Here is an 18,512-nt window from a genome sequence, read left to right on the forward strand (position 1 = left end):
TTTTTTTTACCATTAAGAACTACGATCCATCTTCTAGAATTATAACTTTTCACAAATTACCAGTCATTAGTAAAGTCATCTCCTTATTGAGTAATTTCCCCTTATTAATAACTCCTAATTAACAACTTGGTATTTTTCCCTATCAATAACAAACTTTATTTTCTTAGCGATTAAAACATTTCTCTATTAAGAATTGTTTTTTCCTTTTTTTTTTTTTTTCTTTTTATAATTTTTCCTTGTGTATTTTCTCTAATTAACGACTTGATATTTTTCCCTATCAATAACAAACTTTATTTCCTTAGCGATTAAAACATGTTTCCCCATTAAGAACAGTCTTTTCGTTCTTTTTCTTCTCATTTTCCTTGTCTTTTCTCTAATTAACGACTTGATATTTTTCCCTATCAATAACAAACTTTATTTCCTTAGCGATTAAAACATGTTTCCCTATTAAGAACAGTCTTTCTTTTTTTTTCCTTTTTTTCATTTTTCCTTGTGTCTTTTCCCTTCATTTCTCACCGCTAATTTTCTCTCGTTCACAAGCAATCCCAACCCTTTGCCCTGGTTACTCTTTACTCCTGGGTCTTCCTTTGTGTTCCTTTATATATTCTACTTGGTGGTAGCCTTTGATTTATTACGTCAACGCCAAAATACCAGTCAGGGAACCAGTCTGTCATTCAGCCAGTCATTCAGTCAGTCAGTCAGTCAGTCAGTCAGTCAGTCAGTCAGTCAGTTAAGCAATCAGTGCATCAGTTTATTAGTTGGTCAGTTCAGTAATCAGTCAGTCAGTCAGTTAATTTGTCACCTCCAGAATTAGACTCTTATATATTCTAGGCGATTTTTTTGTGCTTATTAATATATGGATTGATTTGCTTGCTTGCTTGATTGATTGATAATTTACTTGGTTGCCTCCTTCATTGATGTTTATGCTGCAACAAAATAGAGAACTTTTTTTTTTACTGTACACCTTTGCACGTAAAAAATAAATAAATAAATAAATAAAAAAAATAACCAGTCAGTCAATTAAGGAGTCAGTCAAACAAAACGTCACCTAAACCTTTTTTCTTTTCTTTTCTTCTTCCTTTTTCCCTTTTTTCCATGATCCTTTCTGCCCTTTCTTTATGGACTGGCACTTTTAACAGGCCTTTTCTTTCACCAGTCTTTTGTTACCTTTGACCAGTGGCCCTCTTACACACAAAAGAAAAAAAACAAGATAATCAATGATAATATTAGGCGTCCAGCAAGGCGGTATTCTGTCCTCTATAAAGGCTAGATCTACCCACACACCAGTCCATTCATAAATTCCTTGCTTCCTTCCCTTCCCTTGCCTCCCACAATACCCGCACCCGTGATGTCAATGGCTGGGCGTCTACTGCAAGTGTTCCCTGTTCTTTACCTTCGCGGCGCCGCTACGGTTATTCCCTCGTAAACTTTATAGACTGTGAATATTCGTTTTAAATGTGCGGTACTTCCAAAGCCAGAGGAGTCGTCCCGGGCATAACAGGCGCATATGTTACGGACAACGCGCTGGAGAAAACATTATTTAGTGGCGTGGGTTGTTTGTTTGTTCCACCCATGAAGTCTCTACCCAAAGCTTCTCTCCTTTCTTTATTTTTCTCTTTCATTATGCTGTTATTTTCCTTCATTATCTATTTTTTTTTTCTTTCTCATTTCTCTCCTTCGTTTCCGTGATTGAGGGGATGTTTTCTCTCTCTCTCTCTCTCTCTCTCTCTCTCTCTCTCTCTCTCTCTCTCTCTCTCTCTCTCTCTCTCTCTCTGATCCTCATCATCATTCACTTTTATTTTCCTTTTATCCCATCAAACACGCATCACCATTAATGTAACACACACACACACACACACACACACTTACTCGTGATAATTTTGTTGATTTGCTTTGGTTAATGTGGTGTACTGTTGGTAATAACACTGCTACCTTTACCCCGCGCTTCCATTGATGAGTTTTGAAGACACAGGTGAGAATTGTGTCACCTGTGGACCCCTTTATTTATTTGTTAGGTTTGTTTATTTTCTTGTCTCTTTGATTATTTTTCTCTTTCTCGTTTTCTTCCTTCTCCTCCAGTCAGTTGTTCATTCTTCTTTTTCTTTTTTTTATTTCTTCTTCTTCTATATATATATATATATATATATATATATATATATATATATATATATATATATATATATATATATATATATATATATATATATATATATATTACCCTGAAGTGTTTCCTGCAGAATTTATAAGCCTAATTTAGATTTTTTTGGATTTCGTTAGGCCCATCGGACGTGTGTGTGTGTGTGTGTGTGTGTGTGTGTGTGTGTATGTGTGGAGTGTTTAAATACAAGAAACTTTATACATTAGTCAGAAAGTTCTTGTATTTACGATTTTGAATTAATGCAAAATACGATATCATCCTATCTCCTCCTCCTCCTTCTCCTTCTCCTTCTCCTTCTCCTTCTCCTCCTCCTCCTCCTCCTCCTCCTCCTCCTCCTTCTCCTTCTCCTTCTCCTCCTCCTCCTCCTCCTCCTCCTCTGTTTCATGGTAATTATCATCCTGCAGGTTCACATTTTTGGTGCATGGTAGACAGCGACCAGCATCAATGGAGTCAGGAAAGATTTGTCACGTGTTTATTAATGGTGATGCTTAAAAGTCACGTCAGGAGGGGAAGATATGAAGAGCGGAGATCACATTTTAACCAGGGTTCCCAAATCGTCTGTTTTGATACCTCTTAAATTCCTCCTGGGGTCAAAACGAGGAGAAGGGGTGGAGATGGGGAGATAGGCAAGTGGATAGATGGTTGGGGAATGGAGGTTTGGGGGCAGATGGGGAAATGGGTAGATAACTAAGAGGAATAGTGAATCTGGAGATGGGCAGATGTGCAGGTAGGTAAGGGGAAGGGGTGAAGGTTGTGTAGGGAGGAATGGGGGAGATGGGGAGATAGGTAGGTGTCTGTGCATAGTTGAGGAGTAATGAGGAGTTGGGAAGGGGAGAAAGGAAATGATGGGGAGATTGTAATGAGAATGGGAGGATGTTTTTGGAGATGGGAAGGTGGTCGAGGAAGCGAGGGGCGAGGAGGATGGGGAGATGGGTAACAGGAAATGGGGAGATGAGAGGGAATCATTTTTGGAGATGAGGAGATGGGAATGGACGGGGGAGTGTGTTGTTCCCCTCTTCTCTCCCCTCGTTTCCTCTCCCCCCTCACCGAGCTGGAAAGGGTAACATTTTCCTTCTTCTGCTCCAATGTTCCTACGAGGTTGCTGTTCCTCACTAGTCTTCTCCACAAGGCTCTCCCCAACCTCCTCCCCACTCAATTCTCTCCCTCAGGTCCTCTCCAATGCGATCCTTCCACCTTTTGGTCTGTCACGTCAATCCTCTGCCTTCTATCTCTATATCCGTGCCTTCTTCTGGCCCTCTGATGTGACCGGACTATTCTCCTGTCTTGTACTATCACCTCCGTTACTTTGTTCCTCTTATAAAACTATTTCTCACTTAATTCCTCCTTGTCACCCCAAGCATCCGTCTTAATACTCGTCTCTGTAATCTCCAACTTGTTCTATCTGCTTTCCCTATTGGCTACGTCTCCGTATCTTATGACAATGCGGGTTTAACTACCGATTTGAACACTTTCCCCTTCAATGTGACACTTAATTTTCCGGTTCCAATTCTTCTAACCTGATTGGACCAAGTTCTCCAATGCGTTTCTCCTGTTAATAAAATAGCAAACATATTAATCTGTCACTAGAACCATAAAAAAATTAAAAAAACATCTTTAAAAACCAGTACAACCTTCATTAGAGTCATTAGTATTAGAGACACAGCTAACTGTTTCAAAATATGGTTCGTTAAGTCTTTCAGCGTGTCATGCCCGCTCAGTTCACTTCACCAGTAGCAGCGGCGGTGAGAGGTCAAGGTGTAGGTCTCGTGGCTTGACGCAGCTCTTGAAGGAATTAAATGGTAAGTTTTGCAATGATTATGTTAAATTAATACTCACTCGGTGGAATTAATGCGTAACTCGTAAGATTCTGAATAATTAGCTTGAATAGGTGAGGATTATGTTAGGTGTGATTGGGGCAGGTCTGCCCATACGTGGTGATTAGGCTAGCCACGTTGTTAGTGATTAGGTGAGCTGATTAGGTTGGCCTAGTGAGGTTGGTTACGTGTGATTAGGCCAGATGGTGATTATAACACTGCTCAGGTGACGTAGTTAAGCTTATCAGGTGAGAATTAAATATGCTGAACAGATGTTAAGCTATTTGTATGTCCAGGGGGAAATAATAAATAACCTAACCTAACCTAACCTAACCTAACCTAACTGATACTGGCCAAGATTAAGCTGCGTGAGTGATTAGACTGCAGGCAACGTAAATAAGCTTGTTAGGTAGGAAGTTGCATGTTTGTCCAGGTGATCTGACGTGTGACTAACTTATTAAGGTGAGAATTAAGGGAGAAGTCGAGATTATTTATTTATGAATACGCAAGACTGATAGATTGGTATGTCTGTGGCCGCTGCCTTGTGTTCCCTCGACTTGTTCGCTGTGGTAAGTGGTAATTGGCTAAAGTACCATTGCTCATTACTTTCATTCATTATCTTTTTATGTACGTTTATATTTGTTGCACACACACACACACACACACACACACACACACACACACACACACACACACACACACCTACCTTTAAGGGGAGGGCATACCTTAAAAATAACACTTTTCGACTAAGATTAAAATTAAGTTATTAAATATCATAGTCTCCCTTAACATATCTTACGTTTTCTATGAGCACCACAAGTTGATGCCATTCTTCCTCATATTTTTAAATCTCCTTTATTTACCATTATAAAGGGCTTTAAATGCCCCGCGCGCCACGTGCTTGGTCACCCGGCTCACAAACTTTATTAAGTAGTAAGGCACACACACCAACACTTAGGAGGATCACACAAATACGCCCATTTCCACGCCCACACTCTCACACGTCCGCGCCCTCGCCCTCATGCCCTCGCCCTCACAGGTCCGCGTCCACGCCATCAAACGCCCACGTCCACGTACTCACAAGCCTGCGCCCACACACTCACGCCCGCGCCCACATACTCACACGTCCGCGCCCACACACTCACGCCCGCGTCCATGCCCTCAAACGCCTGCGTCCACGCACGCACTCACGCCCGCCTCCACCAATGTCGCTACCCTTCTGCAATATTAAATTTGATTACAACTATAGATTTCGTGTGCTTTACATTTATAGGGGTGACTTGACAAAGGCTCTCTCTCCCACAGGCTCCTCCTTGGCCAATCAGCACCGAGGCAAAGTTGATTGATATACAGGTGTGAATTCAGCTGCCTCCTCGCTGTTCCCGTTGCCAGGATACCATGTGATCGAGGCAGTGTTGGGGAAGGTGAAATTATTCATCAGGTTCGTCTTTTAAACTTCTAATATGTATATAATGTCGTGCTATTGAAATTTCTGATGCCATGCGAATTTCAATCATCCTCCAAATATAATTGGGAAGTATTTATTTAAGGCACATTTTTCAGTTTCTTGTCTGTCATACTGCTATGCTTTTCAAATTTCCTTTCTTGAATGTGACTGAATTTTTGACGCAATTCACACAAAATATCGACACATTTCTTGCATAGTGCATTGTACTTTTCAAACTTGCTCGGTTTTTTCGTATCATGTTTGTCTAGTCATAGTCTTTTAGGCAACCAATCCCCAAACATCTCATACTAAGAATCTCGGCACCTTTTCCACGCCTCATTCTTTTCAAAGGTTGTTTTGTAATGAATCAATTATCAAACCTTAAGAATCTCAGCACATACAAGCTTCATGTGTCTAGGAGCTAATGGTCCGTTTCCCTTGCAGGTGTGACGTGTGCTGCTTCACTCCATCCCATGAACAGTTGCCCACAGGAATCTCTACCACATCAGGCCTGACATACTCATTGCAATCAGGGAGTAGAGTTTCATCAGGAAGAGGGGCTGTGTCACTACCTGTAAGCCTGACGAGGTGTTAGTTAAGTCAAGGAGCGTCATCAGGAAGAGGGGCCGAGTCTTGCTACCTGTAAGCCTGACAAGAGGAGTCAAAGAGGAGTCAAGGAATTTTTCATTGCAATCAAGGAAGAGTCAAGTTGTAAGAAGATTGTAAGGCAAGAATTTTAAGCAGGAATAATTGTCAAGCAGTTAACAGCAGGAAGAATGCAGCGAGAAAAGGGTACAAGAGTTTTCAAGTAAGAAGATTGTAAGGCAAGAATTTTGAGCAGGAAGGATATTGTTAAACAGTTTAGCAGCAGGAAGAGTCCCTTCAAGCTGTTGGTGGGAGTGACAAGCATCCTTCAGGACTTGCAAAGGCTGAAGTCCTCAACATTAGTCTCACTCAAGTTGACACAGGAGCTCTCTGACACAAGGAAAACAAATCATTTATCCTATGGTGTATTTATTAAACTTTTGTGATTAAACAATAATGATAAAACAATATATATATTATCTTGTACATACTTAGGGAATGATTAAACAATAATGATTTATTAAACAATATATATATTATCTTGTACATACTTAGGGAATAAACAAGCTTTCTGGTGTAACAATTCATGCCTCCTCAGAAACTTTGGCAATGTGATTTAAACAAAATATATTTAATCATCTTGTTCATACTTGTGGAATTATATACTAAAATCTTTTTACAAATTGCAAATAAGCTGCTTTCTGATGTAACCAGTTCATAGCCCTGATAAAAAAAAAAAAAAAAATGGAAGCAAAAAATACTAGTAACAATTGATCATCCTCTGGTCAAAAAAAAAAAAGCCAGGATTGGCCCATTTTTGGCTAAGTTTAAGGTGAAACTTGCACACAGAAGCCCTGTCCGAGCGACTCCGGTGTCGCTCGGACAGGGCTTATGTGTGCAAGTTTCACCTTAAACTTAACCAAAAATAGGCCAGCCAATCCTGGCTTTTTTTTTTGACCAGAGGATGATCTATTATTGTATCTATTGTTTCGGGTCCTATTTATTTTATTTTATTTATTTACTTGGGGATGCATGAATTGTTTACCACCAATATATAAATTTAGTCTACACAAGCACATTCAGTAATTTTATCAAGCACATTCTGTAATTTTATCAAACTATATAATTCACATGAGAATGATGCTCACAAATTTATTTATTGCCAAAGACACAAAGCAAAGCACCCTAGACTACTACACTGGAGACAGCTGGCAGATCTGGCTTGCAAGATTTACACTGAAGCAGGCAACACATCAGGCTGCACCACCAGGAAGAGAGGACACCCACCACTGGCTGCAGACACCTTCACATCAGCCCTGCAATGAGGCACCACCAGGCACAGAGGACACCCACCACTGGCTGCAGACACCTTCACATCAGCCCTGCAATGAGGCACCACCAGGCACAGAGGACACCCACCACTGGCTGCAGACACCTTCACATCAGTCAGCCCTGCAATGAGGCACCACCAGGCACAGAGGACACCCACCACTGGCTGCAGACACCTTCACATCAGGCCCTGCAATGAGGCACCACCACCAGGCACAGAGGACACCCACCACTGGCTGCAGACACCTTCACATCAGGCCCTGCAATGAGGCACCACCAGGCACAGAGGACACCCACCACTGCCTGCAGACACCTTCACATCAGGCCCTGCAATGAGGCACCACCAGGCAGGCACAGAGGACACCAAACACTGGATGCAGACACCTTCACATCAGGCCCTGCAATGAGACACCACCATCACCACCAGCCTTGATTGCACAGACAGAAGACAAACCTCTGCAAATAAATACATAAATAATGCAACTTGGGTAAACTAGTTATGAAGAATGAGCTTATTTCTGCATCACACACACACACACTAATTCCTCACTCACACAAACCCTTATTTCCACAAACTTTTCACTCCCTCCCCTGGCCTAACAGGTGCCTCAGACAATCCTTTAACACCCCACAATAATTCCACATCTATTTATCTCCTATATCCATGAATTCCCCAAAATTAGTCTCATATTTAACCCAATACTTTCACATGCACATCGCAATAACAGAACAACAATGCATCCTCTCCTCTTATTTCACAGTGATCACTGCAAATCATTCCTTCTAACTCTCTCTCTCTCCATTAATACTTCACAACACACCTCACTGACAAGACTCACTCGCACCTGTCAGGACTTGCACTTAACAGAAGCTAAACATCTGCTTGTCCAGCCATCTGTTGCTTCTCTTACAGTCTTGTACCACTATTTTCAATGTTACTGCTCTTGTAATCGTGGTTAAGTGCATGCCTCCCCTCCTCCAACTCCTTCAGAAAACGTTAATCTTATTCCTCTTATCCATACACAAACACACACACACACACACCCAACAATGCTATATACAGTTGAAATTCCCCTATCCAAAATTCCTGGGACCAAAATTGCTGCAGATTTCAAATTTTCCCAGTTTTTTTCTAAATATTTCTATATGAATTTATAAAATGGGACAGCTTGGGGTTGGCATCAAGCTTTACACATACCTTCAATGTGGCTTTACAATGGCCACACAGAATATTACAGTGCATGACAGCACACCCACAGAACAAAGGCTTCACTGCTCAAAAAAATAGCAAATTATCACCCATGGCAACTCTCGTGCCCTGAGGATGCCATGTTCAGCCCTTTAATCACAGAGAGACTGCCAGACACAGTAGAGGGGAAGGTCTCTCCTGTACTTCCCTGCCTGTGTTCCCCTTACTGCTACACTCTGATTTCACAGCTCACATTTAATTCTTGCATTATAACGGGTGCTGTCAAGCTTAACAAAGGGAAGATAGGCTGTGATAGGCCTTGTTTGAGAGGGCTTTGTAGTTGTAAGACTGGACGGGAGACAGGAAGATCAGTGACAGCCATGACACAGGTGGCCACAGATGCACTGTCACTGTCTATCAAAAGCTTTTGATAGAGTCTGGCACAAAGCTTTAATTTCCAAACTACCCTCCTACAGCTTCTATCCTTCTCTCTTCCCTGCACTTTTCCACATCTTTTCATAGACGTCCAACCCTTCAGGAAGCAAACAGTTCACACAGGGAAGCCACAGAATGCCTGACTTCTCACCTCTCTAAAATTTCTGATTGGGGCAGAGCAAACTTGGTATTGTTCAATGCCTCAAAAACTCAATTCCTCCATCTATCAACTCGATACAACCTTCCAGACAACTATCCCCTATTCTTCAGTGACACTCAACTGTCCCCCTCTTCCACACTGAACATCCTCAATCTGTCAGCTTGCAGTCTCTCAAGGGCCTCAGTCAAGATTCTCCTCCAGGCCTGGCCACATGCTGCCTCTGTCTCCAAGAACACACCTACTCATTTCACACTGATATAAGCAACCTTTTCAAAGTCCCTCAGAGCATTTTCCATTTCTGACAACAACCAATATTTAATGGGCTCCTACACACACACACACACACACACACACACACACACACACACACACACACACACACACACACACACACACACACACACACACACACACACACCAGAATTTTTCTCACCCTTAGCCAGCAGATAGCACACCTAGAGTACTCACCATTTCCTGTGAGTGGCAGTGCACAGCTGTTTTCAGTGAGTATCATTGGAAGGTCCACCATCACACAGTCTTGTGACAGCCTGGACTGGGCACTTGCTGACCAGCTCTGGAACCTTCAGGGAGGTTTACTGCAAACCTGCACACTGAAAGAAAATTCAGTTTGAGTAAATGTACATATTATTAGATAGAGACAAAACTGTAGTGAGTTATCTAAGGAACTTATGACAATGGTACAGAAGAATTACAAAGATATTACATGGTCCAAGCCTTCAATTCAAAGTAAGTTCTTCAGATTTACACAAACAATTCAGACAGCTTCTAAAATCTACATAAACAATTCATGCAGCTTCTAATTCCATCATTGAGCGTCATCAGCCGTTGGTCCTGGGTTGGCTCACAGTCGTCCCCAAGTGACGCACCTGGCTCACTCAACCCCACGTGCTTCATGGCTCTGTCTGTCTCACTTCTCCACACCTGGCTCACTTAACCCCACGTGCTTCATGGCTCTGTCTATCTCACTCCTCCACACCTGGCTCACTCAACCCCACATGCTTCATTGCTCTGTCTGTCTCACTTCTCCACACCTGGCTCACTTAACCCCACATGCTTCATCGCTCTGTCTGTCTCACTCCTCCACACCTGGCTCACTCAACCCCACGTGCTTCATGGCTCTGTCTGTCTCACTTCTCCACACCTGGCTCACTCAACCCCACTTGCTTCATCGCTCTGTCTATCTCACTTCTCCACACCTGGCTCACTCAACCCCACATGCTTCATGGCTCTGTCTGTCTCACTCCTCCACACCTGGCTCACTCAACCCCACGTGCTTCATGGCTCTGTCTGTCTGTCACTCCTCCACACCTGGCTCACCCAACCCCACGTGCTTCATCGCTCTGTCTGTCTCACTCCTCCACACCTGGCTCACTCAACCCCAGGTGCTTCATGGCTCTGTCTGTCTGTCACTCCTCCACACCTGGCTCACCCAACCCCACGTGCTTCATCGCTCTGTCTGTCTCACTTCTCCACACCTGGATCACTCAACCCCACGTGCTTCATTGCTCTGTCTGTCTGTCACTCCTCCACACCTGGCTCACCCAACCCCACATGCTTCATCACTCTGTCTGTCTCACTTCTCCACACCTGGCTCACTCAACCCCACGTGCTTCATCGCTCTGTCTGTCTCACTTCTCCACACCTGGCTCACTCAACCCCACGTGCTTCATGGCTTTGTCTGTCTGTCACTCCTCCACACCTGGCTCACTCAACCCCACGTGCTTCATGGCTGTCTGTCTGTCACTCCTCCACACCTGGCTCACTCAACTCCACGTGCTTCATCACTCTGTCTGTCTGTCTGTCTGTCTGTCTCACTCCACACCTGGCTCACTCAACCTCACGTGCTTCATCGCTCTATCTGTCTCACTTCACATTCTTATATGCCATTCTAAACCCTCTCCATTTCTGACAATCATACTTCAGTCACTCTCAACCGTTCAAAAGCCCAACTAGTTTCCAAGCCGCTCTTTACTACCACCCTAACACACCTGTTCCCTCAACTGCTACTCCTAACATTCCACACCGCCACAATGTTGCCTCTCACTGCCGCAATGTTGCATATCTAGCAGTCTTCTACTGCTATTTTCATGGTAACTACTTTTCTGATCTTGTTAACTGCATGCCTCCCCTCCTTCTGCAGCCTCGCTGCACAAGACTTTCTTCTTTCTCTCATCTCTATTCTGTCCACCTCTCTAACGCAAGAGTTTACCAGTATTCTCAATCATTCATCCCTTTCTCTCGTAAACTCTGGAACTCCCTGCCTGCTTCTGTATTTCCACCTTCCCATGACTTGAATTCCTTCAAGAGGGAGGTTTCAAGACACTTATTCATCAATTTTTGACCACTGCTTTGACCCTTTTATGGGACTGCCATTTCAGTGGGCATATTTTTTTATTGGGTTTTTGTTGCCCTTGGCCAGTGTCCTTCCTACATTAAAAAAAAAAAAAAAAAGAAAAAAAAAAATTTCTCACTAGTCTCTCATCATCCATTTGCTCTAACCTAGACCCTGCCGAGGTACCCTGCATGAACACCCTCCACAGCCACCACCTCTGCCATCACGCCTTCTTTCACCATCCAACTCTTGCTCCTGCCCTCCGCCTCCTGTCACTGCCACGTCAGGAGTGCGTCAGCCAGTGTCATGTAGCAGGTGGAATGGTGTCGTTGCCAGGCCATGGTGTCTGGGTGGGGCAGGGCAGGGAGACAGGGGATGGGGTAGTCTGGAATGATTTGGTTGTTATTGTTGTTGTTGTTGTTGTTTTTGTAGAAAGTATGGTTTAATTACTGTTTCTTAGTAAATATAACAAAATGAAATAGGTTAAAATTAGATACATTATTAAGAATAGCATCTCTCTCTCTCTCTCTCTCTCTCTCTCTCTCTCTCTCTCTCTCTCTCTCTCTCTCTCTCTCTCTCTCTCTCTCCCATAACACACAAAAAATGAGATACAAATACAAAATATATATATAAATATGTACACCAAAGAATAAAAAATTAAATAAACAAATAAATAAAACTACCTAAAAATGAATATAAATGTATTTTCTCAAGTATAGATCAACCACTTACCACCTAACTTAATCATTTATTCATTTAATATTACTATTATCATTTTTCAATTAAGCAAGAACTACAAATAACTATGAATTGCGATTCCCATAACAGTTAACCCCACCCTGCCCCGCACAGCTCCAGCAGCCGGCCAGCAGTGACTCTCAAGCACTCGGATGGGGAGGGTGTCATGCAGGAAGGAGCAATTTCATTAAAATTTTACTTCTTTAATTTTTTTTTGCATTAATAAACTGATATGTTATACAAGATATTCTATAAGCTTAAGTCTATCTAGTATTAACCTTGGGAGAAGAGGCTAAGCTTATCTCCAAGTTACCTGGGAAGAGGGAGTGAAGAGAAGGGAAGTGAACACGAACACTGTGAGGTGCGGTCAGGTGAGGTGGGGTTGGGTCAGGTTGGGTTGGGTTGGGTCAGGTCAGGTTAGGTTAGGTTAGGTTGGGTCAGGTTAGGTTAGGTTAGGTTAGGTTAAGTTGGGTCTGGTTAGGTTAGGTTAGGTTGGGTCAGGTTACATTGGGTCAGGTTAGGTTAGGTTACATTGGGTCAGGTTAGGTTAGGTCAGGTTACGTTGGGTCAGGTTAGGTTAGGTCAGGTTAGGTTAGGTTAGGTTAGGTTGGGTCAGGTTAGGTTAGGTTGGGTTAGGTTAGGTTAGGTTGGGTTAGGTTAGGTTGGGTTGGGTCAGGTTAGGTTAGGTTGGGTCAGGTTATGTTGGGTCAGGTTATGTTGGGTCAGGTTAGGTTAGGTTAGGTACAAACACTTTCACTGGCACAAAGTTTTCATTTCCAAACTACCTTCCTACAGCTTCTATCCTTCTCTCTGTAACTTCATCTCAAGTTTCCTTTCTGACCATTCTATTGCTGCTGTAGTACACAGTCACTGTTCTTCTCCTAAATCTGTAAACAGTGGTGTTCCTCAGGGTTCTGTCCTGTCACCCACTCTCGTATTATTATTCATTAATGATCTTCTAACCCAAACTTCTTGTCCTATCCACTCCTACACTGATGACATCACCCTGCATTTTTCCATGTCTTTTCATAGACATCCAACCCTTCAGGAAGTAAACAGTTCATGCAGGGAAGCCACAGAATGCCTCACTTCTCATCTCTCTAAAATTTCTGATTGGGGCAGAGCAAACTTGGTATTGTTCAATGTCTCAAAAACTCAATTCCTCCATCTATCAACTCGACACAACCTTCCAGACAACTATCCCCTTTTCTTTAATGACACTCAACTGTCCCCCTCTTCTACACTGAACATCCTCGATCTGTCCTTTACTTATAATCTAAACTGGAAACTTCATATCTCATCTCTAGCTAAAACAGCTTCTGAGACGTCTCCACCACTTTAAAAAAAAATACTTAAAAAAACATACACTACATTTATGCACACTGCTGCCAATTAATTTATTCTCCCTCAGCATTATATTCAACACCTGCTCACTAACTACTGTCTGTAAGTGAATCACTCAAACTACACAAATCACTATTATCATTCTCTCTCTCTCTCTCTCTCTCTCTCTCTCTCTCTCTCTCTCTCTCTCTCTCTCTCTCTCTCTCTCTCTCTCTCTCTCTCTCTCTCTCTCTCTCTCTCTCTCTCTCAAGTACTTATACAACTCTGGAAATACTAGTAACACCTTGACTTGTTCAGCTTTGATCAACTGTTATGTAATACTGCCTCCACTATTTCAGCTTCTACTGTGTGGGTGAACAGTGGGTCCTCCTGAGGCAGTGGTGAAGCAGGTGTTTAGCTCTTATCACTGTGGGGGCAAAGATTGTCTTCCTTGTGATATACTGCACAGTCAATGTATTGCCTCCACACATAGCAACACTGTTCTTCTGCTCCTCCAAGCTTTGAGTTTCCTCACTACAGTGTCATTCAGAATAAGCTCCAAGATTTGTTGATGTGTTCCCACAAGGATCTTCCTCAGTTCTGCCAGCTTGCAGTCTCTCAAGGGCCTCAGTCAAGATTCTCCTCCAGACCTGGCCACATGCTGCCTCTGTCTCCAAGGACACACCTACTCATTTCACACTGATATAAGCAACTTTTTCAAAGTCCCTCAGAGCATTTTCCATTTCTGACAACAACCAATATTTAATGGGCTCCTACACACACACACACACACACACACACACACACACACACACACACACACACACACACACACACACCAGAATTTTTCTCACCCTTAGCCAGCAGATAGCACACCTAGAGTACTCACCATTTCCTGTGAGTGGCAGTGCACAGCTGTTTTCAGTGAGTATCATTGGAAGGTCCACCATCACACAGTCTTGTGACAGCCTGGACTGGGCACTTGCTGAGCAGCTCTGGAACCTTCAGGGAGGTTTACTGCAAACCTGCACACTGAAAGAAAATTCAGTTTGAGTAAATGTACATATTATTAGATAGAGACAAAACTGTAGTGAGTTATCTAAGGAACTTATGACAATGGTACAGAAGAATTACAATTACATGGCCCAAGCCTTCAATTCAAAGTAAGTGCTTCAGATTTACATAAACAATTCAGACAGCTTCTAAAATCTACATAAACAATTCATGCAGCTTCTAATTCCATCATTGAGCGTCATCAGCCGTTGGTCCTGGGTTGGCTCACAGTCGTCCCCAAGTGACGCACCTGGCTCACTCAACCCCACGTGCTTCATGGCTCTGTCTGTCTCACTCCTCCACACCTGGCTCACTCAACCCCACGTGCTTCATGGCTCTGTCTGTCTCACTCCTCCACACCTGGCTCACTCAATCCCACAATGTTCACACTTTTTCCACACTTTTTCCACTTTTCTACACAATTTCCATACCTGGCTCACTCAATCCCACAATTTCTACACTTTTTCAACACAATTTCCACACTTTTCCACACCTGGCTCGCTCCATCCCACAATTTCCACACCTGGCTCACTCAATCCCATGTGCTTCATTGCTGTCTATCTCACTTCTCCACTTACTTACATACCATTGTAAACGCTCTCCATATCTGACACTCGTACTTCCGTCACTCTCAACAAGCCTTCACTCAACCACTCAAAAGCCCAACTAGTTTCCAAGCCACTCTTTACTACCATCCTAACACACTTCTTCCCCCAACTGCTACTCCTAATATTCCATACAAACACCTTTCTCACTAGTCTCTCATCATCCATTTGCTCTAACCTAGACCCTGCCGAGGTACCCTGCACGAACACCCTCCACAGCCACCACCTCCGCCATCACGCCTTTCTTCACCATCCGACTTGCTCCTGCCCTCTGCCTCCTGTCGCTGCCACGTCAGGAGTGCATCAGCCAGCGTCATGTAGCAGGTGGAATGGTGTCGCTGCCGGGCCATGGCATCTGGGTGGGGCAGGGCGGGAGGCACGGGATGGGGTAGTCTGGAATGATTTGGTTGTTATTGTTGTTGTTGTTGTTGTTGTTGTAGAAAGTATGGTTTAATTACTGTTTCTTAGTAAATATAACAAAATGAAATAGGTTAAAATTAGATAAATTATTAAGAATAGCATCTCTCTCTCTCTCTCTCTCTCTCTCTCTCTCTCTCTCTCTCTCTCTCTCTCTCTCTCTCTCTCTCTCTCTCTCTCTCTCTCCCATAACACACAAAAAATGAGATACAAATACAAAATAAATAAATACGTACACCAAAGAATAAAAAATTAAATAAACAAATAAATAAAACTACCTAAAAATGAATATAAATGTATTTTCTCAAGTATAGATCAACCACTTACCACCTAACTTAACCATTTATTTATTTATTATTACTATTATTATTTTCTTTAATTAAACAAGAACTACAAATAACTATGTATTGTGATTCCCATAACAGTTAACAACCCTGCCCTGCCCCGCACAGCTCCAGCAGCCGCACACCAGTGACTCTCAAGCACTCAGATGGGGAGGGTGTCATGCGGGAATGCATCATTTCATTAAACTTTTACTTTTTTTTTCGCATTAATAAATTGATATGTAATGCAAGATATTCTACAAGCTTAAGTCTATCTGACACGTATTAACCTTGGGAGAAGAGGATAAATTCATGTCCACATAAGTCTATCTGACACATAAGCATTAACCTTGGGAGAAGAGGCTAAGTTGATGTCCATATTACCTGGGAAGAGGGAGTGGATATGAGAAGGGAGGTAAACATGAAGACTGAGGTGCAGTGAGGTGAGGCCAAGTTGGGTCAGGTTAGGTTGGGTCAGGTTAGGTTGGATCAGGTTAGGTCAGGTTAGGTCAGGTTAGGTTGGGTCAGGTGAGGTTGGGTCAGGTGAACAATCAAGGTGAGCAGGTAATAAAGTAATCAGTAAGGTGAGAAAATACAGAGTGGCTTGTTTTTCAGCTTCTTCAAACAAAAGTTGTGGTGTTCTGCAGTTCAAGTGTGACTGAACATTTTGCTTCGCCAGCCAGCAAGACCCCAACTGAAAATATACCTCCATTTCCCTCGGGTCTAGTACTTTGGCTATAAAACTTTCACAAATGGACGTACAGGTAACATTGTCCGGTGTTGTCGCTTACATAAAGAGCCATGTCATGCCGCGCCCACGACTCCAACACTGAAATAAACCAACAAATAAAATCACACACATTTTCTACCGATGCTAAGACAACCAGTAGTAGGTGGCACAAATTTCCCCTCCTATTACCTGACACCACTCCAGCTCCACCACCACTACTGCTGCTCCACTCCACCCGTCACTCCAGTAGGTGATGGTGACTACTTGCACACAATTACAGCTGAAAACTCCCTAATCGCTTCCACCCTGACCGAATGTTGTTGTTCGCACATGGCGGGGCGGCGGCCAATCTTCACCCAGGGACGGTTAACTTAATTTTTTGAGTTTTTACTAATATTTCTTGTTCTTTGTGATAGTTTTCATAGTTTATTTTAATTATGTTAATTTTCGCACAGTTTTTCTTTCGTTACCGTTGTCATTTCTCCTTACTTATTAATTAATCCTCTAATTATTTTAATTATATTGTATTCGAAGACTTAGAAACATTCCCCTCTTGCAGTTCATGTTCTTAGGGGTGTTTCTCAAAGTATTTTCACCATACTGATTCTTGCACTTCTTTTATCTTCATTTCTCCTAACGTCCTTCTCCCAATACAAAATATTCTATTCGTCAGGAGTTACTGGTTTCATCTCTACTGGCTGGTAACTGTGCCTGACACTGCGCAGGAGGGACGTATCAGTATGCAGAGACTATAGAGAGGGAAGAAAGGTGAAGGGATGAAGGGTTGTGAGGGCAGAAGGGTGGCGGTGTGAAAGCCTAAGGGGACACGGACGGACACACACACACACACACCTGCTCCCCAAACATGCATACTACTAATTACCTACATTTATCCAGCAAGCACCACGTATCTATGCACAAGTCAACTAAGTACTGTGCTTGTTGAACCTGAAAACAATGTACATTAGTTTAAATTACAAGCGGCGTTAGTTTAAATTACAAGCGGCGGTCCCGGTAGAGAGGAGCTGTCAGTCTGCCTCACTCAAGCCTTCATTACACCAAAACTAGGCAATAGCGATTATATCTGACTAGCGGAAATGAAAGCACTGTTATGTGGCTCCAGTTAGTGACAGGATTGGCTGATAAGTGAGAGATACAGCAATTAATGGCGGATATATTTATAGAAAGCCAGCCTTCACTTCAACCGACAAGATGAATTTTGGCAGCTTTTAATTTTCTCTCGTGGTTAAATCAAGGGTGTTTTGTCCTTGTGGTTAGAAACGTTAGCAGGACCGTGGAATATTGAGTCAAGTGTACAAATGTATTCCTAACGAGGAGAAAATGTTAAATATGATCCTTCCACAATCAAAAATAAATAAATAAATGAATAAAAAGTTTGACGAAAATTTTGGAAAGCAGGACATTAACGTAACATTACCGTCCTATTTCGTTATTGTGCGTGACACGGAGCCATTACAAAGAACAACACTATCAAACTCACCTATTGCACCATGGCGTCTGTGACCAGTCCGCCAGCTGGCCAAGCAGCAGGTGGGTCATTTGTCAATATTGTAAGTGTTTCTGGCCCTCACGACCACCTTCCGGCAGCCATTAAGCTTCCACTGGCACGTGTCACCGTCTTGAGAGAAAATCCAGGTTAAATAAGGCAGCTGCACACGCACGCACTTCAAACACCACCCCTCTGTGTGTCTGACGTCCACTCACTCTCCTATGTCAGCGTGCACTCATTACCCACAAACCTACAAATTATATTTCCAATTACTCCAGCTTCTCTCATATTACACTATTCTAATACAAAATAAAACAAGTGAAATATAATGAAGCATGAACAT

General features: G+C 42.8%; 2 long non-coding RNA genes across 2 annotated transcripts; one reads left to right on the plus strand and one right to left on the minus strand.

Moving 5' to 3' along the window:
• The first annotated feature begins 3,287 nt into the window (after positions 1-3,287).
• Positions 3,288-6,543, plus strand: LOC135100323 (uncharacterized). The gene is made up of 3 exons (XR_010268606.1): positions 3,288-3,957; positions 5,278-5,413; positions 5,864-6,543. It is a non-coding gene; the product is annotated as an uncharacterized LOC135100323 (long non-coding RNA).
• Positions 6,544-7,138: 595 nt separating this feature from the next.
• On the minus strand, positions 7,139-17,997 carry LOC135100629 (uncharacterized). The gene is made up of 6 exons (XR_010268840.1): positions 16,849-17,997; positions 15,368-15,582; positions 14,421-14,563; positions 11,638-11,855; positions 9,586-9,728; positions 7,139-7,731 (listed from the first exon to the last, which is right to left on the minus strand). It is a non-coding gene; the product is annotated as an uncharacterized LOC135100629 (long non-coding RNA).
• Between the last annotated feature and the right edge of the window lie 515 nt (positions 17,998-18,512).

Source organism: Scylla paramamosain, chromosome 5 (genome assembly GCF_035594125.1).
Source record: "Scylla paramamosain isolate STU-SP2022 chromosome 5, ASM3559412v1, whole genome shotgun sequence".
Taxonomy (NCBI): Eukaryota; Metazoa; Arthropoda; class Malacostraca; order Decapoda; family Portunidae; genus Scylla; species Scylla paramamosain.